The following is a 27,843-nucleotide window of genomic DNA, read 5'->3' as shown; positions in this document are numbered from 1 at the left end:
GGAGCACATTGTACACACATATACATATATAACTGTGTCTCTGTGCTAGTGTTTGTCCCCATCGCTATTTGACAACCGGTGTTGGTCTGTTCACGTCCCTGTAACTTGGCAGTTTGGTAAAAAGAGAGCAATAGAGTAAGCACAGTCTCATAGAAAAATATTAGTACTGGAGTCGATTCATTAGACTAAATAAACCGTTCACAGCGATGCCCCAACATGGCCTTAATCTAATTACTGAAACAAGTAAAAGACACTATATATATTATATACCGAAATTAAGAGACTCTCGGTTATAGTAATTTATAAGATCGGAAGAGTTCTTGTGAGGGGAGATAAACGAGGGTAGGTAAAAACCCACAATAAAAGAAATAGAGAGAGAAAGAGAGAGGGAGAGTGTGTGAGTTGTGGGACGAAGTTATAACGGAAGACACGCCTGATGCATTAACGCTTTTCTCCTTTTATTTTAACAACCGAACCAAAAATCAACAGATTTCACTCGTTTAACTCTGTTTTGGATAATAATAATTACAAGAACAGCAATAATAATCATTTATAAATATTTGGAAGAGAAAAGAACAGACATTCACACATTCACTTCGAAAAAAAAAAAAAATGAAATGATCAACCGGTAAGTTTGAGTGATATGTTATTATCATTATTATTGTCGTTTGCCTTTTAATAATTATTTAGTTTTGTGGGTGATAAAATAAGGGGGAAAAAAACAAATATTAATAATAGTGATACGAAAAGAATATCGTAAAAATTAAACAAACCGCCATTTTGAAACATACTCTGAAAAATTGCTTATACATACACACATACATATACATACGTGTGTGTGTATATATATATATATAGGTTTGATAAGTGCCATGAACGAAACTCTCGTCTGTTGAGTCACTCTTTGACTATCGTTCATTAAAAATTACATATATCGTATTGTTTTTTTCTATGCTCATATACATACATCGATACATCCTTATTCATCTTTTAAGTGCTGTTCCATTCAGTATCAACTTCAGTACACATATGCATACAATTTATTATACACGTGTGTGTGTGTATATATATATATATATACACACACACACACGTACATATGTGCTTGTAGTGTCCAGTGCTCGTGTTTTGGGCCATCCCCCCACCTATTTCCAATATTTTAGTTGAGTTCTTGTAACTAATAGTAATAGCATCACTGTCACCACTAAACCGTTCTCTTTATTTATTTTTAATCTGTTGGTCATCCTAACTGTTGCTGACCAGCTTGATGAGTGTTTTATGGCCATCTTCCACGTTTGCTGCTTAGCCTTGCTGTACGTTTCTCTTCAGATTTTTTCCAGCGCACACACACATGCGAATATATATATATAAAACTGTATTTTCCACTTGGAGAATTCGAACTATTCTTTACACAAGCGAAAATGAATATACACACCCACATGGCCTAGGAATAACGCTATTCTTCTCTGCTCCAATAATTTCTGCCAGTATATATATATATATATATATATACACATACATACATACATGTGGTATGTAATGTTTCCGTGTGTGTGTATATATATATAATATATATATATATATGCATGCATATATGTTATGTATGTGCCTATATATATATATATATATATATATATATATTGTGTGTGCGTGTTTACACACCCGCACATACACACTTGATGCAGTGTCAAAGGAAACCGAAATCCAGATGACTTGATCCAAGTTACACAAATAATTGTAAATCAGATACATTCATAAGAGATTATAGGAATTAAATCTGAGGATGAGAGCATAGCACGTTTGCTAGAGGTGAATGAACGTTACATATATACATGTAACGGTATTTTAACTGGGTGAATTTAAATGACAAAACCAATATGCGCATCCATGGTCCAGAGACCCAATTTAGAGTCTTATAAGTGAATTTAAAGCAGGCTTATTGCATTTATTTCAGTAAGTGAATAATGCATACTGTATATAGATTACTTACGACTATTGTTGTCAATTCTAGCGTGTATATTTTTATTTATCGATAAAGCTGATTATATATATGTATATAGCTAACTGTCAATTCCCGCAGTTTACATGTAATTCATTCTATAATACACTATGTGTGTGTATATATATATATATATATATATATATTTGTATGAATGTGGGTCCGTCACCACCTTTTTTTTTTTTTTCAGTGAAGGAATTCCGAACAATCTGTTTATTCTCTTGCTTTAATCATATTTAACTAGTGCCATGCATTGGAAATTTCTGTCATATCATTGCCGTTTGAATGTGTGTGTGTGTGTTTTATATTAGTATGGTGTGATTTAAAAAAAATGCAGATTATTTTAAATATTAAATTAAGTGAAGAAATCGATTATCCATCATCAATCTGAAACATTAAAACTATTGGCGTTTGGCTCTCCAAAATCTCTTATTAGTTGTTAGTTGTCGTTAAGATTTGATTAATATTAAAATCTAAACGAATGATTATAAAAATGAAGAAATGTTTATTTTATTGTTTTATTGCAATTACACCTTGACATGAGGATTTCAAAACAAATTCAAAATTTTTATTTAAATTGTCGATAATCTGATGAAAACAATCTTTCATCTTCCACTATCTGCTTTGCGTTAATATAAAAACACGAGGCCTTGGCTCATGGATTATCGCTAGTAATGATCTGTGGTTAAGCTGCTAACTTTGAAGAAAATTCACTCAACATCTTGATCAATACTTTTTTTTATTCGCTTTGTAGTTCCACTATAAAAGAGTCACTTGTTCAATGTGTCACGTATTGGGATCGAATCCGGGTTTTCATGATTGTGAATTTCTTCACTCGGCTTTGCTTGTATGTGATCTGTCTATCTCTCTCTCTCTCTCTCTATCTGTCTGTCTGTCTATATAATATATATATACATACACCCACACTCCTTTAAATTGTTTATAATATATATATATATATATATTAAATAGGGACGGTTCCAAGAAAACCGTTATTTTAACAGCTTTACAGAACATATGGGAGAAAATCCTATAGACCCCAAATTGAGTGTTTACCTACATGAACTACCAAATATAACGGACCCTCCCTTTTAAATATTACTCCGGCTCAAAAGTCGGGGTTCAATTTACAAGACCACAACCGGAAGTGCCATCTTCAGAAATGTAATTAAAATGCTTTGATTCTGTTGTAAACATTAAAAGTGGTCGTTGCTGGTTGTCTTAGGAAATCATTTGCTTGAATGATATATATATATATGTATCTATAACCTGCTTGTTATTCCCTCACTTGTCTTTTGCTTTCTCTACATTTGAAGGACACACACACATATATATATGTATATACATACACCTGCTTACAGGCAAAAACTAGTGAATTCTGTAAAGGGGTTTCCATTTAGGCACCTTGATCTTTTTCCTATTTTATTTTCAGTCTGCCTACAGCTAGTAATTAGGAACCAATTGTAATTATTTTAGGTTTACATTATGAATTGTTCAGTCCATTTGGTAACGGGTCTTACCCCTAAATATAGAAATATAAGATAAAACTACAATTTTTTTGTTTTTTCTTTTTCTAGTTTATTTTATATCTTCTTGCATTGTTCCGAGCTTACCCAACAAGTCTCTTTACCTATCTATCTGTGTATCTATATGTCTGTCTGTCTGTGTATCTCTGTGTGTGTGTGTGTGTGTGTGTGTGAGAGAGAAAGAGAGATACAGACAGATAGGTGTGTGTTGATGTCGAGTTAATAAAGCAGTTACATATTTAACTCGGACTGTGAAGGCTGGGGTCGAAGGCTGACACTTCGAAGTCACTGTCACCACTCTTTGTAAAAGTAATATACACACATACACAGATATATATATTATACTGATGGAAATAGGTAAAATGGAACTCAAAATATGAGTATATGTATATTTTTTTAATTAATATTTAGCAGGAGTAACAGAGTGACTCGAGGTCCGAGAGTAAGTGCCAGCGCACGAAACTCTCGGGCCATGAGTTACTCTTTTACTTCTGCTATATATATATAAATATATATTTGCACACATATATTTATTTTCTGGTCATGTCTGAGAGCAAAAAGATGAGAAACTTCCGTGACCTAGCGTTAAATAGAAGATACTTTCGACTTCTGACCATAGTTCCGCCCAATAAGGATTGAACCGGAATTTAGCTCCATTGTCAGTCCTATTATTTAGAACTCATCCTATAACTGCTAAATTCCACCTTCGTTCTTGTTGGGTAGAATTATCGTCTGAAGTCTTGCAGCTATTGCCATCACGTTTTCCCCCAGGCATAATGTATCTGGGGCTACATTATTCAATGTGTCATATCTGTTTTCTAAGACAATAGAATGTAAGTCGGGTGATATTTGGCTGCAGACCTCGGTTTTGACAAGTTATTGGATTATGCGTGTGAAATTATTAAGTAATCGAACGTAAATAATACTCGTATTATTGTTGTCTAAGTGTCGCCAAGATCGACTTAGTCATTTTGTCTACACTAGGAAAATGATATAAGCATCAGTAATATACCCGTATCCATTCATTGAACCGTGAGTTGACCAAACAGAAAATCAATATTGCCTAATCCAATTATAGGAAATGCGAAATTTCGTCTTTATATATAGTTTATGACTAACCTATATCCGGTTAGATGGTCTTTTTTTTTTAACATGTAAATATTGGAAATTGTGTGTGAGTTACGTGTATATGTGAAATATGAACCCTCATGTGAAAACGTTCTAAGAACCTAACTTCCATAGTGCATCAATTTCCTAGGACCAACTTTGAAGCATGGCTGTTGCGTGCATGTCGTGGTGTACTCCACGTTAGTCCTAATTGAGCAGACGTATAATCAAATCATTCCGGTTATAGCCATACTGTAGTTATTTCGACAGCGTATCCAGGAGTTACGTTATCCAGTATGAATTTTCTCCAACTTTTTTTATGAGACATTAATAGGGTGTGATTTGAGTTTAATTTGGTTTTGATATTTCTTGCAAGTAGAGTGATTACTTAGAGCCCCTATCATTATCTCACGAACAATAGTTTTTTTGTTTAAATAAATGCCGACGTCCTATCTCTCCTCCTCCTGTCATTACGTCCGCCAGACTATAATGAATTTTGAATCCGATCCTTTCCAAGAAGAACATAATAAAGCCCCTCGCAACCCATAAATTTGACTATTAATTATTTGCTTTGGTTTTATCCCTCGCTATTCTTTGCAGTTGTTTTGTACCCACGGTTTTTTTTCTTTTTAACCAACCCATCCATCCGTCTGTGCTGTATTTACCTCTTTCCACTCTTTCTCGTCTCTCTGTCTCTGTCATCGACTTTAAACTTGTTTATTCTCTACCAGTTGCCCATATGTATACATACATATATATATATGTATATATACATGCATATATATATATATATATACATGCTTATATATATACATGCATATATATATACATGCATATATATATACATGCATATATATATATATATATGTACATGCATATATATATATATATATATACATGCATATATATATATATACATGCATATATATATATATACATGCATATATATATATATACGTGCATATATATGCATATATGCATATACATGCATATATACATATATATACGTGCATATATATGCATATATGCATATACATGCATATATATATTATATACGTGCATATATATATATATACGTGCATATATATGCATATATACATATATATACATGCATATATATATACATGCTATATATATATATATATATATATATACATGCATATATATATACATGCATATATATATATATGCATATATACATATATATATATATATATATCCATATATATATATATATCCATATATATATATATACGCATATATATATATATATATCGCATATATATATATATATATATCCATATATATATATATATCCATATATATATATATATACGCATATATATATATATATATATGCATATATCCATATATATATATATATATATACGCATATATATATATATACATGTGTGTGTGTATATACACTTGCGTCAGAAATTAATTAGCACTTCTCAAATTTCTACATTAAATAGGTTAAATCAATTAACCTATGAGCTGTTCAAAACGTCTTACGTGATGAGAAAACTTAGTATGGTGTGATTTCGGTCCTTGCGAGGCGCTACCTATATCTATTAAACAAAGGAAGATTTGTCTGCATCCGCACTCCAAGTTGTTGCACTGCTATGTCAACATCATAAGGCTGTAGACTCTCAAACTGCTCTGCAAACAAAGTTACGTCATCGTTCTGCGCAACAGTGAACTCGCAACAAAGCAATAGTTCGAGATATGGCCACTAGGTGACAGCACATACCTTGAGTGAAGAGCAAATCAAGGGTGCTAATTAATTTCTGACGGTAGTGTATATCCCTCTCTCTCTTTCGGAGAGGCACAAACACCTATATATATATATATATATATATATATACTCTCTTCCTTCAGGGGAACCACTCACAGCCTCTAACAATATCAGAGACCTGGGTGTAATTGTTGATGACGATCTCAGTTGGAGTGCACACAGCAACAATAAGGTCGATATAGCTCGTAGGATGAGTTCCTGGATCTTAAGAACTTTCCGGTCCAGAGAACAAGGTGTCATCATACCACATTTCTCCTCCTTCGTACGGCCACACCTCGAATACTGCTGCCCACTGTGGTCTCCCTATACAAGACAAAACATCTTGAGGATTGAATCACCCCAGAGGGCACTCACTAAACGAATTGAAGGCATGGCTGCTCTCGATTATTGGGATCGCCTTAAAGCCTTGAAACTCTACTCTCTCCAGCGTTGCCGTGAGCGGTACATCATTTGTACGATGTGGAGAATATACCGCCAACTTTGCCCAAACGACCTGAACATTAGCTTCAAGGTTCATCCAAGACTGGGACCACGGGCCATACGTCCCCTGCCCAATTCAAGATCACAGCATACATGTACACTGCAACATAATTTCTTTTCCTCAACAGGCCCTGCCCTATTTAACATTGTCCCAAAAGAGATCAAAGAGGAAAAGGATCCCATCAACTTTAAACGGAGTCTGGATAGATTCGTTCAAGGAATACCAGATAAGCCACCCATAATTGGATACAACTCACCCAACAAAAACTCATTACTTGAATGGACCATAAACAAAACTTAAACAGGATTTAGATAATCCTATCAGGTGGTACTATTAAGTTAGACATGGCCTGGACCAATCTTTGGTCGAAATATATCTGAGTTTTATATATATGTATATATACATATATATCTGTGTTTCAATGTCTTTCCATTACTCATACCCTCTACTCGTCTTCTTTGCCCTCATTCCACCCCACCTGTATGTAGGTGCATTATAACCCTTCATTTACGTTTGGCTTCACATTGGCAATAAAACCAAATCTCTGTTATCTCCTTGAAAGAACGAAACCAGCTCATTTGTTTGAGTTGTTTTCTTTGATTTTTTTTCAAGATGGATTTTCTATATGATAGACAACTAGGTAGCTTTCCTTAACTGTTGCACAAAGATCGATTGTTTTCCCGCCCATCCTTCAAGAAGGGTGATAGAATATTTAATTCACTCTTTCTTCATAGTAGTTAACCCATTGCTGAGACCCTGATAGGTGATACTATTCTGGGTCAGAGTGGACCTGGGAACAGCAGTGGCTAAGAGGTGCTTTCACACTCCTCAAAACCCAGGATTCCCAAATTAGGGCCCTACTGCTAGATGCAGTTTAAAGTCATACCTAGGACCAAATGAATCTGGTATTGTACTACTAAATCTACAGTTCTGAGTTCAAATCAACTTCAAGTATTTTGTCTATTTTGATAGCACACTTCTTTCTGTACACCTCAGTTCACATGTCTGTCATGGGTAAATAAGAATTTGCGATAATTCTTGTAATGAATTGCAGATTTAGTCTGTTAGTTGGAAAGTTCTTTATGTGAATTTTGATATATCTTGGGAGGGTCATTATGCCAATAAGATGTATGCACAGGTTCTATTTCATTTCATAAATATATCCCTATAAATATAAATGGAGAATCTGAAAAATAGGAGACAAATAGACCTGGTCATGTCATTGATGAGGTTGTGAATATCGATAAAAACACTGTGATGAACCATGCTGATTGATTAATTGATTGACCAAATGATTAATTGGTTAATTGATGAAATGATTTACTAGTTGACTAACAATAAAAAAAGAACTGAAAAAGAACCTCTGTGTGTGTGGCGTATTTCTTATTGGCATAATGACTTTCCCTAAATACAAAATAAATTTATTCCTCATCTGCGTAATATCAATAGAATAGGATAAAGATACTTCCTAAATCATGTAGACTCATAGGGCTGGTTTCTGTGGCGTATATGTTCCCTATCTGGACAGGACGCTGGTCTGTCACAGGATTACTCATTTTTGCCAGCTGAGTGGACTGGAGCAACATGAAATGAAGTATTTTCCTCAAGAACACAATATGTTGCCCGGTCCAGGAATCAAAACCACAATCTTAGGATCTTGAGTCCAACACCCTAACCACTAAGCCACATACCTCCACACGTAATATCAATAGAATTTATTTTAACATTGGCTCTTAAAATCCTCCAAGGATTAGGCTACATTCACATATATTTTTACATAATACCTAAACCCGCTAAAGAACAGGCCAGACTTTAATCCTTTTATATTTCTGGTGAAATAAACTGCCTTTGTTTCAAATTAATTTTGAGAAGAATTTTAGTAAAATAACTTAGTCATTATTAAACTACTTTATGGAACATAAATTAACGCAAAAATGTTATGGGAGGTTTTAATTTAGATAATTTTTAGCAGGAAGTTTGTATCGTAGGACCAATGGTGATCTCAGGTGGGTTGGTATCAGAAGGGTTAAACAGCTACTGCTATGATGAGTTAGCTAGTAATTTAAATTATTTTTCTATGTATAGGACTGCTGCATAAAATGTAGACAGTGTTATCAACCTGAGTCATCTAGTAGCATTAACGGAAACTGCTTTCTGAACTTTTGACTTGTTTCAGCTTTGAATTTGTTGTGCAAGGTGTCACAGCTACAACTTTCATTATCATAAGAGGGCTTCTACGTATGGTATACTAACTATATTGGAACTCTGTATTTTTTTATACTGAGATATGGTCACTTTTAAATTTAACAGATTTGCAGACCCTTCTCTTTAACCAACACTTGCCATTAACAAAGCTGTATACATAATTGCTCTACCTGCTAGAAACAACAACCAAATCTCTCTCAAATAACATCTCGTTAAAAAAAAATAAAATAAAAGGGCATGTCAGGGATTGGATATGCTGTGTCTGAAATAAGATGTCATTATTAGAATACCTAGTCAAGATTTATGTTGTGAATAACACTTAAATTTGATAAAATTTAACAATTACACCTGTCTTAGTATGAAGGTGAAATCATGTTTTTTCCTATTGTGTATTTATGTGTTTTGAATGAACCTAACCATGAAAACTGTTGGAAATGCTTCAGTCTTTATGTAAACCTTTCCTTGCTGGTGACATACATATGCAGAACATAAGTTTTTTTTTGAAGGATGTAAGGGAGTGGGTTTAAGAGGCCAGAATTTTTAGTCAAAATATCTATACTAATACATGGCAAAGTATTTGTCTTCGATTGCAGACAAAAAAAATGTACTTCGCCACTTCTTCATTTGGGCAGCCAAGCTATATACATACCCACTGCACTGATTACCACTAGTCCATTACCCATTGAGATTTAGTAGGAAGACAAGGGAGAGAGTTTTAGCCAGCCCCTGTGATTCACTGTTATTGGTGGGGTACCTGAAGAATGAGTGATTTGTGATTTCCAGTGGTTCTCAATCAGGGTCCTTATGACCATTGGGAATTCATATGTGCAACTAATTGCTTGTACATACAATACACAAAATATTTCAATGATTTTTTTTTTATGTTTCCTAATAGTATTCAATTATATAAATATAATAGGATTTTTTAATCATCAGATGACTGTGGGGCAATAATACAGGAAAACGGGAATCAAAGGAGTCTAAAGTCAAAAAACAGTTAAGAAATTTGTTCAAAATATAAAAAATTGGAGAAACAGGAATTTCATCTACAAAGTAAGGATATAATATTTCAGAAATGGATAAACTGGTTTCTTTTCCTTAAAATAATTATTTTCATTTTTATTATTATATTGGGCTGGGGGTGGGTGATATCTTTTATCTTTTACTTGTTTCAGTCATCAGACTGTGGCCATTCTGGGGCAACACCATGAAGAATTATTCTTAGTCGAATGTTTCAACCCCAGTACTTTTTTTTAAAGCTTGATGCTTAATCTATTGACCTTTCTTGCCAAACTACTATGTTAAGGGGACGTAAACACACCAACACCGGTTGTCAAGCAGTGATGAGGGAAAACTGACAAAAAGACACACACACACACATATATATACTGGCAGTATAGCCCGGCTTTGCTCAGGATTAAGTTAGGATTATTAAGCTAATCAAGCTCTTTATTTCAAACCAAACTAAGTAACATCAACGTCAAATTTGAGCAAAATCTGTTGAAATTGGTAAACTTTTGACTGAAAATGAGTTGCAGACAATTTGATTGAGAAATCCCATAAGGAATTGGTTTATCGATTTTTTTTTTTTTTTTTTTTTTTTTTTTTTTTTTCCACTCATCAATTGTTTTTTTCTTTTCGTTTTTGGACTACTTAAAGCTTTCAAAGATACCATGAGTCCTAAGTAATGCTGGCATCAAGTTAGAACAAAACACATCAAAATTGGTAAAAGTTATGGTTGAAAATGGGGTATATCCAATTTTAGTGGGAAGTCCTATAAGGAATCAGCTTATTAGTTTTTTTTATCCTGATTAATCCCATATGGAATCACTTGATTTTTCAAGTTAACCGAACACAACATTGCTGATTCAAAAACATCTATATCTATAATTTAAAGTTGGTTTTCATACCTAACCCAGTTCTGCAGAATCAGTGTCATGACGGAGCGCATGGGTTGGGAATTTGATAGGCAAAGGTGATCAGGTTGCATATGCCAACTCTTTTGAAAACACCACCCCCATCATGTAACCCCTTTGCCCATGGGTTGGGAACCCTTCCAGCAAAGAAAATAGAACGCTCAAGAAGGCCTCCGATCCTGTGTGTGAAGTGGTTATGTTCAGATTACAACTAAGTATATACACACACATATATATATATATGGACAACACACTCACAAACATATACGTACATGCACCTATTGCATACATATTTTTTTACTCCCCTGCTTCTGTCCCCGCCCCTACCTGAGTAATACCATCAATTGAAGCAAATTTGGCACCCAGACATAAGTTTTGTAAGAGGAATAGAGAGGCCTACCTTCCCCCGCAGAGATGTGAGAGTCAGATCTCTCCTTTTGAAAACACGAACAGTTTTCAAACATTGTTTACAAAATGCAAATTTGGCACCCGGATGTAAGTTTTGTAAGAGGAATAGAGAGGCCTACCTTCTCCCATAGAGATGTGAGAGTCAGACCTCTCCTTTTGAAAACATGAACAGTTTTGAAACATTGTTTACAGAATAATAGCTGATTGTTTGCGAAGGAGCATGTTTACAGTCAACACTTAGGGTTTTTGCTCTGGTAACTTCTGCTCTCTCCCATGTTCACGCATGACCAGCTATCTGTCGCTATGAGTAGAGCAACGGATTCAACTAATTTCGAAATTAGTTGTGGAGAAACGGAGAATATCGTTTATATTGTGTGTGTGTATGTGTGTGTGTATATATATATATACCGGCAACACACACATTGCATATGTGTTTTGTACGCATACATGTTCGTGTGTGTGTGTGTGTGACTGAAGCCATTCACACATACATGGATTCATAACAACTCGTCTGTCTGTTTTTGCCTGTCAATCACTCACTAAAAAGACGAAATTTTAAAAATCTGTTATCTCTCTCTCTCTCTCTCTCTCTTTACACTGTCGCTAGAAGGGGACTTAACTCATATTTGCAAATGATAGTGTATTTCTCCGACTTGAAAATTGTTAGAAGTTATGGTTCAAAATTATTTTACCGCTATTCGCTAGTGCCTCGGGGGAAAACAATTTGACGAAAATATAGCTAAGGTCATGACGAATGTCCTCCTAAAATTTGAGCGAAATGCGTACTAATTTGTGGATGTGCATAAACTACATTCACGTACACACACACACACACACACACACACACACACACACACACACACACACACACACACACACATCCTGCTTTTATATCACATCCATATATATATATATATATACACACATACAGATACATGTATATTATCTGAAAAGTATAGTATTATATATCCATCACGGCTGATCTAACCAATCAATAACACACAAGGAATACAATGGAGTGTTAAATACCAATCTGATTATATAACTTTGTACTCATCAAAGTTAGCTAATAGGGAAGGGAATTCGGAGACTGCTCTCTATTGTTAGAGGTGGATTAGCATAACAGGTTAGCGTGTGGTGAAATGAAAAAGGGCCATATGATTAGGAGTTGTGTCTCTTGGTTGGGTCTATGTATATATATCTGTGTGCGCGCGCACATACATACATACATATATGTTATATATATATATATACACACACACACACACATATATATACATATATATATATATATATATACACGTACATCGAGATCTCTGGAGATATGCTGTGACTACAAAGACCCGGGCTGCTTTCTGCAGCAATTCCACATACCCCCTACCCATTCTAAGTACCCCGGATCCCCAAAGTACCCCGGATCCCCAAAGTACCCCGGACCTCGTTGCCCCCGTGCCGCTGACACGTTAAAATGCTCGAACCGATCGTGACGATGCCGGACCCTCCGGCCCCTGTGCAGGTGGCACGTAAAAAGCACCCAATCCACTCACGGAGTGGTTGGCGTTAGGAAGGGCATCCAGCCGTAGAAACTCTGCCAGATTCAGACTGGAGCCTGGAGCGGCCCCTGGCTTCCCAGACCCGGTCGAACCGTCCAACCCGTGCTAGCGCGGAAAGCGGACGTTAAACGATGATGATGATGATGATGATATATACTGGTGACACAGTATGGACAGATTTTCGAAGTCCAATGATACCCTACACGCCTATTTGGTTATGAAGATTTACAAACATGCTTTCTCAGTGAGTCTCGATAAACCTATCATTATGGGTAATACCAAATGTACCTTTCGGATTTTTCATAATGTGATGTAAATCTTTGGTATAGCAATTGCATGCAGCTGAAGAGAGCTTTAAACCATCCTTTATATCAATTATACAATGATGTAAGAATAGGTTGTTTATAAAGCTTGAAACACGTGTACCGCAACATCCTTTGTGTTCTGTTTTTGATTTCATTTGATGCATATATATATATAATATATATATATATATATTATATATATATATATATATATATATTCTTTCGATCCTGTGAAATCTTGTATCCCTGCCGTAAGGCTTTACTTCCACACACACCAGCTTAATTTAATTCATCCTTAGTCAAAAGACACCTGTTGTTATGTTCTGTTATTTGTATTTGTGTAATTTTCTCCATTCTTTCCATCTTTGTTTTGATGTACATTTCTTCCAAGGAATCTAACGCTTTTAGCTTAGTTTTTCCTTGGGCTGACCTGATTGGAGCAATCTCGAGTATAACCAGCCGAAATTGCAAAGATAATCTGGAACTCGACATGGTGAATGCAATTTCTGCAGTATGTGCAGCATTGGGTCAAACAATCTAAAAAAAACAAACTATTATAATATGCCAGCCCACTCCCTCCAAGATGTATGTGGAAACTTATAACTGTAAATGGTCAAAAGTTGGAGACTGTACCTAGATTTATTTATTTAGGAAGTACCTTGAGCACTGTTGGTCTTGATGATGAAACTTCATACAGAATCAGCTGGGCTAGTAGTTCTTTTGGCAGGTTTGATAGGCATCTGTGGAAACAACATAATATATCTTCACAACTTAAAGTAAAGGTATATAACACATGCGTCCTCCCATCTTTGCTATATGGAAGTGAGGCATGGGTTGTTTACCACAGGCAGGTAAGGTAATTGGAACGATTTCATCAATACTGAGAAACTTTTGGGGAATAAACTGGAAAATGGCCATCAGTAATGTAGAGGTGCTTGAGAGGAGTGGCAGTAGAAGTATAGAGTCAATGATTTTGCAGACGTTTGAGGTGTGTGTGTGTGTGGGGAAACATTTGGTAAGGAGAGTGATGAGTGACTGCCCAAACAGCTATTGTATGGTGAGCTGGAAGATGGCAGGTGACCAGCACATAAGCCTAAACTAAGGTTTAAGGATTGCCTTAAAAATGCTCTAATACAGACAGGAATTACTGCTGGTAATTAGGAAAGGGAAGCCCAAGACTGTGATGGATGGAGGAAGATAATGCATGATGGTTGTTCAAGAGTTGAGAGGGAGAGAGTGAAGTATGAGGGGGCTTAGAAGTGGGAGCCTGTGGAAAGTGAGTGTTGCTTTTATGTGTGTGGTTTGTGGGCGGAGGTGTTTGAGTCATGCAGGCCTGGTGCGCCATCAAAATTCTCATAAAAGTTGACCCATGATAAACAATGATGTGGATATTAAAATTCATAACAAAATGTGTGTAAAATGTAGAAGGGTCTGCCTCTCAGTTGGAGGTCTAAAAAGGCATGTTAAGAGATTGCATATGGTGGCACCTGTTTCTCCTACCAGCCAACACAGTTGTCTAGTATGTGATAAAATGTGTAAAAGCTTGGTTGGGATTAGAAGTCATATAAGGGAATCACATGGCAATAATCATGAATCATTTCAGTAAGTCTACTTGGCAGTGGCTTTTCTTGTGTAACGAGGATGCAGCTGTGATATCTGATATCTATCTATCTATCTATATATGTGTGTGTATATATATGCAACCCCACCATTTACTTCCTCCCCAAAATCCACAAACCCAACAACCCTGGCCGCCCCATCGTCTCCGCCTGTAACTGCCCCACCGAGCTTATCTCAAAATACCTCGACCGTGTCTTTGCCTCCCTAGTGGCATCTCTTCTCTCTCACATCCATGACACCAACCATGCTCTCCGGCTTTTCAGCTCTTTCTCCTTTCCTCCTGGCTCCTCCAAACTCCTCTTTACAATGGACATCCAGAGCCTCTATACCGTCATCCCTCACCACGAAGGACTGCGTGCACTTCAACTCTTTCTCGACCTCCAACACCTCTGTCTCCTTTCTTGACATTTCGGTCAGCATTCATCACTCCACTCTTACCACCTCCATTCACTACAAACACACAGACTCCCACTCATACCTAAACTTCTCTTCCTCCCACCCCAAACACACCAAGCTTTCCATTCCCTATTCCCAATTCCTCCGTCTACGTAGGCTCCGTAGTGACGACCATGACTTTGAGACTCAGTCTCAACTCATGGCTCGCCACTTCATCCTACGTAGATACCCCCTCATCACTATCCACACCACCCTTGCCAGAGCATGTTCCGTAGACCGTGCATCTGCTCTCCCCCCCCGAACCCGCCCTGCAGTCTCCCGCCTCACTTACCACCATTCTCCAAGCTTTCCGGCATCTCCAGTCCGACCTGTCCACTTCACACCTCTTTCCTAACCAACCCCTTCCCTCCTTCAAACGAGCCCATAACCTACGAGACCTCTTGGTCCACAGCTTCTTCCCCAACCCTACCTCCCAACCTGGCTCGTTCCCCTGCTCCCGCCCACGCTGCTGCACTTGCCCATACCTCTCCAACACCACCCTCCTCACCAGCACCCATCATTGACCTTATCGCATCATCGACTCCTTCACCTGCACCTCCAGCAATATCATCTATTGCATCTCCTGCTCTCTCTGCCATTCCCTGTGCATTGGACAAACGGGACGCCGCTTGGCTGATCGGTTCGCGGAACACCTCCGAGACATTCGCCTCGCCAATGACACTCCAGTCTCATGCCATTTCCACTCCACTGGTCACTCCTTGCAACACCTGTCTGTGTTTGGATTGTCCTTGTACAGAGGCCATCCGGATTCCTGCTTGCGCCGTGAACAGGGATTAATCTTCTCTCTTCGCTCTTTTACGTCATTTGGGCTCAACTCTCCTCTCTTTTTCATCTAACCTCCTCCCCGACTCCTACTTCTCTTCACTCCTACATCTTTTCACCCCTACTCTCTTTCCTTCTTTTTCCCTCTTCTCCCCCTTCTTCCCTCTTCCCCTTCTCTCTTTCTCTCTGCTCCCTCACTCCCCTTCTCCCCCTCCTCATCTCCCCTCTCTTCTCTCCCCTCTCACTCTCCACCACCCCATCCCTCGTCCCCCTCTCTTCTCGCCTTCTCTCCTCCCCTCTCTCCTCATATACCCACCTTCCCCTCCCCCATAAACAAAAAAAAACAAACTAACCAAGATAAAAATCAAAAGATAAATACTAAGTGAACAAAGATGAACCATCCCACTTCCATTGAGCGAGCACATTCACACTCATGCACACACATTCACATACTCCCCTTTTACATACACACACATATATTCACACAAAATTGAAATGCTCACCCTTTCCTTTCTCATTCATAAATACAAGAGTATTATTATAGTGGATTATCTCAGTAACCATGGGAGCTATGAAAAATATGACATCACCCCTTCCTTTCTCATTCATAAACTCAAAGAGTATTATTATAGTAGATTGTCTCAGTAACCGTGGGAGCTATAAAAGAAATACAAAGCTCAGCAACACCACCAGATCATTCTACACATCTGTGTAATTTTTCATGAATTCCACCCACCCGTTTGACCGTGAATCCCAAGACAAGAAAGAATCGCCCATGTCAAATTTATATGTATGTATATATATATATATATCTTTATATATAAAAGAGAAGTTGTGTGTCTGTCTCCTACGATTTAGATTCCTAACTACTCCCACATTTTGCGGTGCAGTTTAACCAAAACCGGGTATCTTGTAGTTGTGATTCATATTGAGCCCTTCTGGGTATTAGCACGCGTCTACGAATTAAAAAAATATTTACCATCATTTTTTTCCATTTTAATGCATTTTTTCGCTATTATATAAGGGAAGTAACTCTATAAAAATGTCTACGATGAGTCAACGATTTAAAAAAAATTTACCGTCAATTTTTTTCCCTTTTTTATGCATTTTTTTGCTATTTTTTGGCTATAACTCTCTAAATATGCTTATATAGTTATTTCCCTTACAAACCTGAGCAACGCCGGGCGATACTGCTAGTATATATATATATATATATATATATGTATTTGTGTGTGTATATATATATATGTATTTGTGTGTGTATATATATATGTATTTGTGTGTGTATATATATGTATTTGTGTGTGTATATATATATGTATTTGTGTGTGTATATATATATGTATTTGTGTGTGTGTATATATGTGTGTATATATATATGTATTTGTGTGTGTGTATATATATATGTATTTGTGTGTGTGTATATATGTGTGTATATATATGTATTTGTGTGTGTGTATATATATATATGTATTTGTGTGTGTGTATATATATATGTATTTGTGTGTGTGTATATATATATGTATTTGTGTGTGTGTGTGTATATATATGTATTTGTGTGTGTGTGTATATATATATGTATTTGTGTGTGTGTATATATATATATGTATTTGTGTGTGTGTATATATATATATGTATTTATGTGTGTGTGTATATATATATATGTATTTGTGTGTGTGTGTGTATATATATATATGTATTTGTGTGTGTATATATATATATATGTATTTGTGTGTGTGTGTATATATATATATATGTATTTGTGTGTGTGTGTATATATATATATGTATTTGTGTGTGTGTGTGTGTGTATATATATATATATATATATATATATATGTATTTGTGTGTGTATATATATATATGTATTTGTGTGTGTATATATATATATATGTATTTGTATATTTGTTTGGTAGCTTTTAATTTTGTGCATACTCATTGTTGATTTTTGATTTTTGCCGACTTGACAGTATATAGTAGGGTCAGTTGGGCGCTGTGTGTGAGCAAAACAGCACCTTGATGCAATTCAAACCTGCCTGAAATTTGGGAATGATAATGCTGTAGTATTTGGCATTCGAGTCTGTAGCTCCAATATGAACATTTCAGAATGTTTGGGTGTGAATCGGAGGACAGTGCAATCTGAAGACATGTACTGAGAGTGATAGAAATCAAACATCATGGTCTTTGGAGCAATCACTAGTGATGGTAACTTTGTCTCCATTCATCTTTCCACACAGCCTCTGACTCAATATGGAGGCCTACATCAAGTGCCTGGAGGAGATAGTGCTGCCCTGGGTCAAGCTGGTGGCTACTAGAAAACCCTGTGTCTGGCTACAGGATTCTGCACCATGCCATACAAGCAGGAGAACCCAGTCATAGCCGTCAGTTTCTGTGACAACATCACCCTTCACATCTGACTACGTAACTCCGCAGACTGCAACAACCCCTTTGATTTGTTATGTTGGACACAGTTGAGCGTGAGACTGACAACACTCTTTGTAACTTAAACAAGGAGACTGTTCAAAAGAGTTGCAGGAGAATCCGAAGTCGTCTGGAGGCCATGGTTGAAGCCAATGACAATTTTATTGAATAAATTTACTCTTTAGTATTTCAAGATATTTTTATGTAATTTTGGTAAATATGCCTGTTAAAATGAGATCTCAATGTTTTTTTTTTTCATTTTTGCATAATTTAGATGAGTTTATTCACTGCACCCTGTATGTATGTGTATATATATATATACATACATACACACAGACATACATAGGTACATATATACACACACACACACACACATACGATAGGCTTCCTTCAGTTTCTGCCTACCTAATCTACTCACATGGCTTTGGTTGGCCTGAGGCTACAGTAGAAGACACTTCCCCAAGGTGCCATGCATTGGGTCTGAACCTAAAACCATGTGTTTGGGAAGCAAAGCTTCTTGTGGAAATTTAAAAAATAAATGCCTAATGTCTTTGAAATCGATATCAGCTGAAATTAATTGTCCTTGTTCCTATATGCTGTGGAGCACTTGTGAAAGAATTTGATTTTAGAACTCTTGTGCACTGATAATCCAGCGTACCTTATCTACTTGACTGTTTTACTCTAGATTCAGTACATTCAATATTGTTAGCGTAACGTGACCCATAAGCCTGTGTCAGGGCTTTTGTAGATAAATTATTGTGATTAATGAATGTATTTATAGTTTAAAAACATACCACAAACGAACTATTGGAATTTGTTATAAGTCACATAGTTGTTATGAATATTTATTTAAAAATCCAGCTGTGTTGCAAAAAAAAAGTTTATATGGCATAATCTCCACTATCAGAATGGTGAATTGAAATTGATCTGGGATAGAAACAAATGTTTTATTTTAACTGTTGGTCGCTTTGTCTGTCTCTCTGTCTCTCAAGTCTCACCTAGATTCCTCTAGTACTGAGTATGATTGTTATGCTCAGTATTAGGTGTTTAAATTTTTATTTATATTAAAAGCTAATGAAGGTTGATAAAAAATATTTTTTTTTAAGCATAGCAGATGAGTTTAATAGTTTCCCTACTTGGTTGTTTGACCTGCTATAAATAGCTGCTAAACATCCTTACTGTCTTAAAAAAGGAAAGCTATATTGAATATTGAAGTCCAAAATACACTGTGTGTGTGTGTCTGAGTTGGAATAGACATCTTTTGGATCTGTGACTAAAGAAATGCCTTTCATCATTGGTGTTTTTTTGATAAGGGCTAATCTAAAGTTAAACATGATTAATGCAACTGATTTAAGAAATATAGAAATGTAATAAGCTGTTCATTTTTAATTAATTTTTAATAGTTTGATTTTGTCACGCGTAACTGTATTACTGAAGAAAGACTATATTAGTGCAAAATGTTGGTGGGTCAGAATTTTGTATTGCAAGTTTTTATATTCACTTTGTTTAATTTCAAACTGTTTACTCCTATTATTAATGGCAGTTATTTTTAGCTGTTTGGAGTTGGTTCACAAAACTTCTCTGTAGTACCACTGATGGTAATTCCTCTATTTGTAATTAAACTTACGTGTTTCTGATGTTAATTGTAACCACACAAAATACATGGTCGCTATGAGTCATCAGGCTACTTTTTAACACCTGTTCCAGTTTGGATTTGAAGTTTATAATAGATAGCATTGTTATTGTGGCTTTTATTTTTTCTTTAAAGATATCATTCAAATAGTTTGGTTCCCAACCACATGATTTCAGGTTCAGTCCTACCTTGGGAAAGTGTCTTCTATCATAGTCTGGGCTGACCAAAGCCTTGTGAGTAGATTTAGTAGATGGAAACTGAAAGAAGTTTGTTGTATATGTGTATATATATATGTGTGTGTGTGTGTATATATATATGCATAACTGTGTATATATGTGTCTATGTTTGTCCGCTGCCATCATTTGACAACTGGTGTTTGTTTATGTCTCTGTAACTTAGCAGTTTTGCTAAAGAACTGATAGAATAAGTACCAAGCTTAGATATAAGTACTTGAGTTGATTTGTTCAAGTAAAACTGTTCAAGTTGGTGATCCAGCATGGTTACAGTCTTTTGACTGAAGTGAGTAAAAGATTAAAGCAGTTACTAGCAATTAAGCATATCACAAAATTTTCAAAAATGAAAATAAAGAGGCTTTTGTTTTTTTGTTTCAAAAGGGATATTAAAAATAAACTATAACAATATTATAAATGAAAATGAGGAGTGTATAAAAGTTAAAACTAAAAAGTTGACCACCTAAAGCAGTGGCTTTCAATCATTTTTTACCTGTGGACCCCTTTGATTACTATTCTATTCTGGTGGACCCTCCCCCCCATAGTAATTTGATGTTTAAAAAATTGTTTTATAGATACCTCTTTCAAAATTCTTATTTTGTTTTTCACTCATTAACTTGTGTAGGTTAAACCATATAAAACAACCTTTGACAGTACCCTACCATTTATATTCTGACCCCATACTTTGAAAGTATTCCCTGGCACTTTGCCACCACCTATTTCTCCCTTGCTCAACTCTACCATTCCATTTATATTCTGATCCTGTTCCTTGTGACTCTGCCCTGGCACTTTGCCACCATCTCTCTTCTGTCCTCTCTTGCACTCTTGCTGTCTCCCGCTGACTGGTTAACTATGTATCTCCTCTACAGCAACACACCTGTTTCTGAACTCAATTTTAATCACTCTCTCTCTCTGACTGGGTAACCATGTATCTCCTCTACAGTAAGGTACCTGCTTCTGTCTCTCTGTCACATTCTAATCTTTCATAATCTGGCACAAGATCACCTTCTCTGATGCCCCGTCCTCTCTCAAAGAATCTTTATCTTGCAAGTTACTTGGTGACCCTGCCAGTGCTGGTGCCACATAAGAAGCATCCAGTCCACACTGTAAAGTGGTTGGCATTTTGAAGAGCATCCAACTGTAAAAACCATGCCAAAACTGATGACACCTGTGCTGGTGCTATGTAAAGAGCACTCAGTCCACTCAGCAGAGTGGCTGGTGTTAGGAAGGACATTTACCCATAAAAACCATGCCAGTACAGACACTGAAACCTGGTGCAGTCTTCTGCTTTGTCAGCTCCTGACAAACTGTCCAACCCATGCCAGCATTGAAAGTAATAAATGTTGATGATAATGATGATGATGAAAGAAACCTACCTGTTTCTTACAATAAATACATCCAAAGTATCTCCAGTTTACTATTTTGTTTATGTGAACCCTCAAAAATCTTACTTGGATCCCCAGGGATCATATGGACCCTGGTTGAGAATCACTGACCTTAAAGCAACTTAACTAATGACCATTTTAAAAGAAATAATCTTGGTTGGATATATAACACTTCCTTTTTGAGATTAAAGTACTGTTGGGATATAAAACTGAAGTGAAAGTAGCCTAAATGATTACTTTAAATGAGATAAGAATTGTAAAGAAACGACAAGTTTATCTTCATAAATTATATTAAAAAACATTCCATTCTATCTATAGAATAGGCATTCAATCAGAAATTCAAATCCCAAATTTTCTGAAGCATGGCTATGTGGTTGAGAAGTTTGCTGGGCTGACCTAAGGCGTTGTCTGTGCATTTTGAAAGATGGAAAATGAAAAATTCTCCGTGTGTGTGTACCCTTGTCTCGATATCACATGATAGTTGTTAACAAGTGAAACTTGTACAAGCAGTGTTTGTTTTTAGTTTTCTGTGAAACAATGTCTGGTCAAGAGTAAATATTACCTTAGTTGGTGACAGAAAGGGCAAACAGGCCATGGAAATTTCATCAGATACATGCAAGCACGGAAAAGTGAACATTAATTGATTCTGATGATAATGATCTTAGAAACAGAATTACTTCCACCAGTTAGTTTTCCATGGAAGTCAAATTAGTATCTAAAATTAGAAAATTTTGCATTTAGTGAAAGTTGATAAACAAGGCATTGCAACTAATTATTTCCTAATTCTGACTCCACTGCCCTGTCTTATTTTTCTTTATTGTTATCTTGGATTGCATAATAAATGTATCAATTTAATTAACATTTAGTTGTTAGCAAGATTGCTTGTACACTGACCTACTACTGCTGAAGATACTTTGTTACTCCTTTTCGTCTCTATATACTCTCTTGTTATTGCTTTTATATACACTGTCTTACTCTTTACATTACATATAATTACTGTGTACTCTTTATAGCTGTTGTACACACTGTCTTACAATATATTGTTATATGTTTAGTCCTTTGCTCTGTATACAATTTCTTAGTTTTTATTGCCTCTATACGGTTTTAGTTTTCACTGCTGTTTTGTACATTCTTACCTTTCATTGATATTGTGTACACTGTTTTACACATCATTGCTGTTGTGTACACTAACTTTCATTTCTGCTGTGTGTACTGTGTTACCTTACATAGCTGCTACCTTACATTGTCTTCACTGCTACAGTATGCACTGTCTAATGTGAAGGACATGTTTTACATCATAGATCTTAACAACAAAATGATGTCTCCTGTCCTGTTCTAACAAAAGGAAATGGCTTTCTTGATATAAGTTTAGACTATTTAGATCTCATTTTTAATTATTTTTTTTCTCTTTTCTTTTTAATATCCTATTAGTGTCTTTTTATTTTTTAACAAGTGCTCTTTGTCTTATTTCAACAATAAGATGATGATTGATAAGGGTGTGATGATGTGCATTTGAGCTGAGTGGAAAACACAGGATATAAAGATATAGACAGGAAAGCAGAATATTGTTGTTTTTGAAACAGTTCAAGTGTAAGAGATTGTTAGGAATCTCCCAAATACCAATTTCATTGGATATTACAATAGAGATAACATTTGTTTCTTGTGATGTTTGTTTTTCTTTCTTGGTTTATAAGACCAATTTTTCTTGAATTATTTGTTGTTTGCTGTCCTTTGTAGGTTGTTCAAGCTTGCATAGGAGTTACAAGGCCTGCTTTTAATCTGTAGCAGCGATGACTTCTGTTGCAAGTGAAGTTACTTGATGCAACAGAAAAGTGATGCCTCTCATGTGCTCTTTCATATTCCCTTTGATATTTTTCCTCAATGGTCAGAATTATTTGTTTGAGTGATCAGTGCCATTCATCACACTGCAGAGCCTTCTCCCATGTGTCTTCACACCATAGGGCCTTCTCCTCCTCAGTGTTTTCAGCACATCCTATATAGCAATCTCTGGTCACCACAGCTTATCCAGTACATGTGATAAGGGTTTAGTTTTATATATATATTCATTTGTCTTGTGTCTGTGCTCACATGGGTTGGGTGGGAAGTTTTCAGTTATTCAAGTTGAATAAGTGACTGAGTATTCCACAAAATTGTGTACTTTTAAAAGCAAAATCAGCTTGATGCAATGTGTGTCAAGTTTGGACCTTTTTAAATTAGAGGTACAATCCATCAAACCAGCTTCCACACAGTTTCCGTCTACCATGTTTCATTCACAAGGTATTAGTTGACTTGAGGTTAGACTAAAAGACATTTGTTTTAGATGCTATGCATTGAGATCAAATCTTGGCCCTTACAAATGAAAAGTGACCTTTGTAACCATCTAGTCATACTGCATCTTGAAAAAATAGCTGAATATATTGATTAATATTAGTTGTATGTATAAGGCAGTAAGCTGGCAGAATCATTCGTACTCCAGGCTAAATGCTTAGTGGAATTTTGTCCATCTTTATGTTGTGATTTTTAATGCTGCCAAAGTCGACTTCGACTTTCATCCTTTCAGGGTCAATAAAATAAATATCAGTTGAACACTGGGGTTGATCTAATTGACTTAGCCCCTTCTCTAAAACTGCTGGCTTTGTGCCTAAATTTGAAATCAATATTATATATACATATATAAAAAGACTGATATATATATATATATATATATATATATATATATATATATATATATATATGAAGACTGATATTATATGTATAAAAAGACTGATTTGTTATGGTTAGAGGGTCTTTGATCATAGGTTTGCTCTCTGAGTTGACCTTAGTCTAAACAGCATGAAATGAAATGACTACATCTGGAGGTAAACTAAGTTAGTTATGAACCTGGCTTGCATAATACTTATATCATTACTGATAGGGCTTTGGTGCAGGATAGTAGAGAAAGAAAATAAAAGTAAGTGTGCACACACCTGTCAATGGTATATTTTCTGTGTGGTTGCTTTTTTAAAAATAGTAAGGTTAAGAAAATTTCATTAATATCAAATTCAGAAATTGGGTGACTCTACCTTCAAGGTGTCCTAGACATACTGTTGTAAATGTAACTTGTATAAACAGATTTAGAAATAAAACACATGCAGGTTCAGGCCTGGCTGTGTAGTAAGAAGCTTGCTTCTCAACCACATGGTTCTGGGTTCAATCCCACTGCGTGGCACCTTGGGCTAGTGTGGATTTGATTGACGGCAGCTGAAAGAAACCTGAATGTGTGTCTGTGTTTGTCCCCTCCCCCAATGCCACCTCACAACCGGTATTGGTGTGTTTGTGTCTCCATAACTTAGCAGGTTGATAAAGAGACTGATAGAGTAAGTACCAAGCTTAAAAATAAGTCCTGGAGTCGAATTGTTTGACAGAAACACTTCAAGGCAATACTCCAGTATGGCCGCAGTCAGATGACTGGAACAAGTAAAAGAACAGAATAAAAGAATCTAGTTTACCAAAATAAATCTGATTCTTATAATTATCAAAGCTAATTAGCCAAGTTAGTTATAGTACTTGTACTGAATATAAATGAGATAGCTCCTTTGGTTTGACTGAAGCAAGGTTCCAAACGAAGCATGTTAAGATATTAATGTAGTGTATTTTTTTATCTGTTTTTTTAATATATTCTTATCAACATCTGTTATTATATTCTGTTTTTATTACATTGGTATATTTCCTAGCTGGCATAGTTTCCTGTTAAATATTCCTTGTAGTATCTTGTCTGTCTTGAAGAGTAATAATCTTGTTGACTGTTTTAAGTTGATTCTGTTCTTCCTGTGACCAGCTGGCTGGCTAGTGAGGTAGATAGGTAGCTGAAAAGTTGAGTAAAGTTGCAATTTAATCTAATTTTTTTCTTTTACTTTCTTTGCTTTATTTAATGTTTGATTACCTAAATAAATACATAATTAAGAACACTGGTAAAAGAAAAAATGACATTGAATATACAGTGTTTTTTTTTTAATTAGCATTTTCTAGTTAAAACTCTTAAACTAAAAAAAAAAAAAAAGAGACCTTTTGAAAAAGAATATAATAGCTATGTGGTTAAGGTTGCTATGTAACATGTGGTTTGGGGTTCAATCCCATTGTTTGGGCAAGTGTCTTCTGCTAAAACTTCAGACCAACCAATGTCTTGTGAGTGGATTCAATGGATGGAAACTGTGTGGAAGCCTGTCGTGTGTATATATGGGTATTTGCAGATGTATTTGTATTAATGTCTGTGTTTATGTTGTTCCCCTTCACTGTCATATGACAACTGGTGTTAGTTTGTTTACATTCCTTGGCAAAAGAGATTTAGTGGATAAATACCTTAAAAAAATCAGAACTTTGACTAAACCCTTCGAGATGGTGCCCCAAGCATGGCTGCAGTCCAATGACTGAAACAAGTAAAGGAAAACATAAACTTGTGACAGCCACTGCATTTTCAGAGTACTTTTTTCTTCCTTTTACAAATTTTAGAAAGACTGAGAGAAAATCTGACTTTCATTGTTGAACTCTTGCCAAATGTATTTTCGTTGTTGGAGCTGAGATGTTTGTGCGTGAATATAATTCATATTCCCAATTTAACTATTTTTAAGTGTCCTTTGAAGTGTTTCAAAGTCGGGCTATTCTTTTTTATTCTGAAATTTCACTTTGCTTTTCTCACAAAGCTTGTAATTCCTTGACGAAACATTCTCATTATAATTAGCCTAGCAATCAGAATGTTTTTGTCAGTCTTACTAGAAGAAAACAACAACCTTTCCTTAAAAATCTAGGTCATTTATCGCATTAATTATAGAGTGTGTTGGATGTTCTCAAACAGTTTGGAAATGTTTGAATTTTGAGCTGTTTTTTGTGAAGTTACATTGCCTTTTGTGCATTATCCCTTTCTCTGCCATTCGCTATCACTGAGGTAAACTATTCTTATTTATTTTGTAAGCTAATATTTCCACATGGTATCATTCATTATATTTTTCTGTTCTATTTTCTGGATTCTATTTCATCATACATTTATTTAAATGTGACAAACTTGTGATGCTGGTTGAATGGCTTCTATAGAGACAATGGCATTGACAATGTTAAATTCAATGTAATTGACTCAAACATTATTTAGTATTTGTTTTACTAAGTTAACTTCTAATTAGTTTACAGTTTTATTCTTATTCAGTTTTCAAATGAAATTAATGTTGTGAGGTTGTATGTAATATTATAGTTGCAGGTGTGGCTGCGCATTTAGAAGTTTGCTTCCCAACCACATGGTTCTGAGCTCAGTCCCATTGCGTGGCACCTTAGGCAAGTGTCTTCTGTACTCTTGAGCTGGCCAAAACCTTGTGAGTGGATTTAGTAGACAGAAATTGAAAGAAGCCCGTTGTATGTGTGTGCGTGTGTGTTTGTTCTCCACCGCTGCCTGACAAACCAGTGTTGGTGTGTTTATGTTCCCAGAACTTAGCGGCTTGGCAATAAGAGACCGACAGAATAAATACTAGGCTTTAAAAGAATAAGTCGTGGGATCAATTTGTTCCATGAAAACCTCTCATAGTGGTGTCCCAGCATGGCCACAGTCAAATGACTGAAACAAGTAATGGATAAAAGATAAATACTTAGAATATCTATTGCTCTACTTCTTGCAACCTATCTGGTTGTTAACGTACGTAACATTTGATGTGCAGTTTTAAGCAGTAAGCAGGGCATCCATGTGTAAAATCTTTTTCATAAAACAATAAGCAGTTGATATGCAGTTTATAATAATAGATTGTTGGGTCACCACCAAAGACCTTATTTTTATTGAACTAATCAGTCTTGGTTATTGATTACATGTGACTCTTTGCTTGTTCAAGATGACTCAATCAGGAATGGAAGTTGTGCTTGCTAGATGTTTCAATACCAATTATGGCCTTCATATTCCTACAAAATGCAGATAAAAATATATGAAAACTCTTTAAAACTAACAAGGAATAAGAAATTAGAAACTTCAAGAGAATGTGAAATTATTCCCTTTTGGAATAGTAAAACTTGAAGCAGATAATGCAA

General features: G+C 35.7%; 1 protein-coding gene across 2 annotated transcripts in view; it reads left to right on the top strand.

The window, feature by feature from the left end:
* Positions 1–370: 370 nt before the first annotated feature.
* LOC115210321 (cullin-1) overlaps positions 371–27,843 on the top strand; it is a 65,459-nt gene continuing 37,986 nt past the window's right edge. Inside the window, exon 1 of one of the 2 annotated variants that reach the window (XM_029778846.2) lies at positions 371–628. The gene's annotated coding sequence lies outside the window, so the exon portion shown is untranslated. Of the gene's footprint in view, positions 629–26,702; positions 26,726–27,843 lie in introns of those variants that run through there. The other variant, XM_036502242.1, reaches the window with a different exon arrangement.

Source organism: Octopus sinensis, linkage group LG4 (assembly GCF_006345805.1).
Source record: "Octopus sinensis linkage group LG4, ASM634580v1, whole genome shotgun sequence".
In the NCBI taxonomy this organism is placed as follows: Eukaryota; Metazoa; Mollusca; class Cephalopoda; order Octopoda; family Octopodidae; genus Octopus; species Octopus sinensis.
Note: the sequence above shows the minus strand (reverse complement) of the source record. Positions and strands in the feature narration are given on the sequence as shown.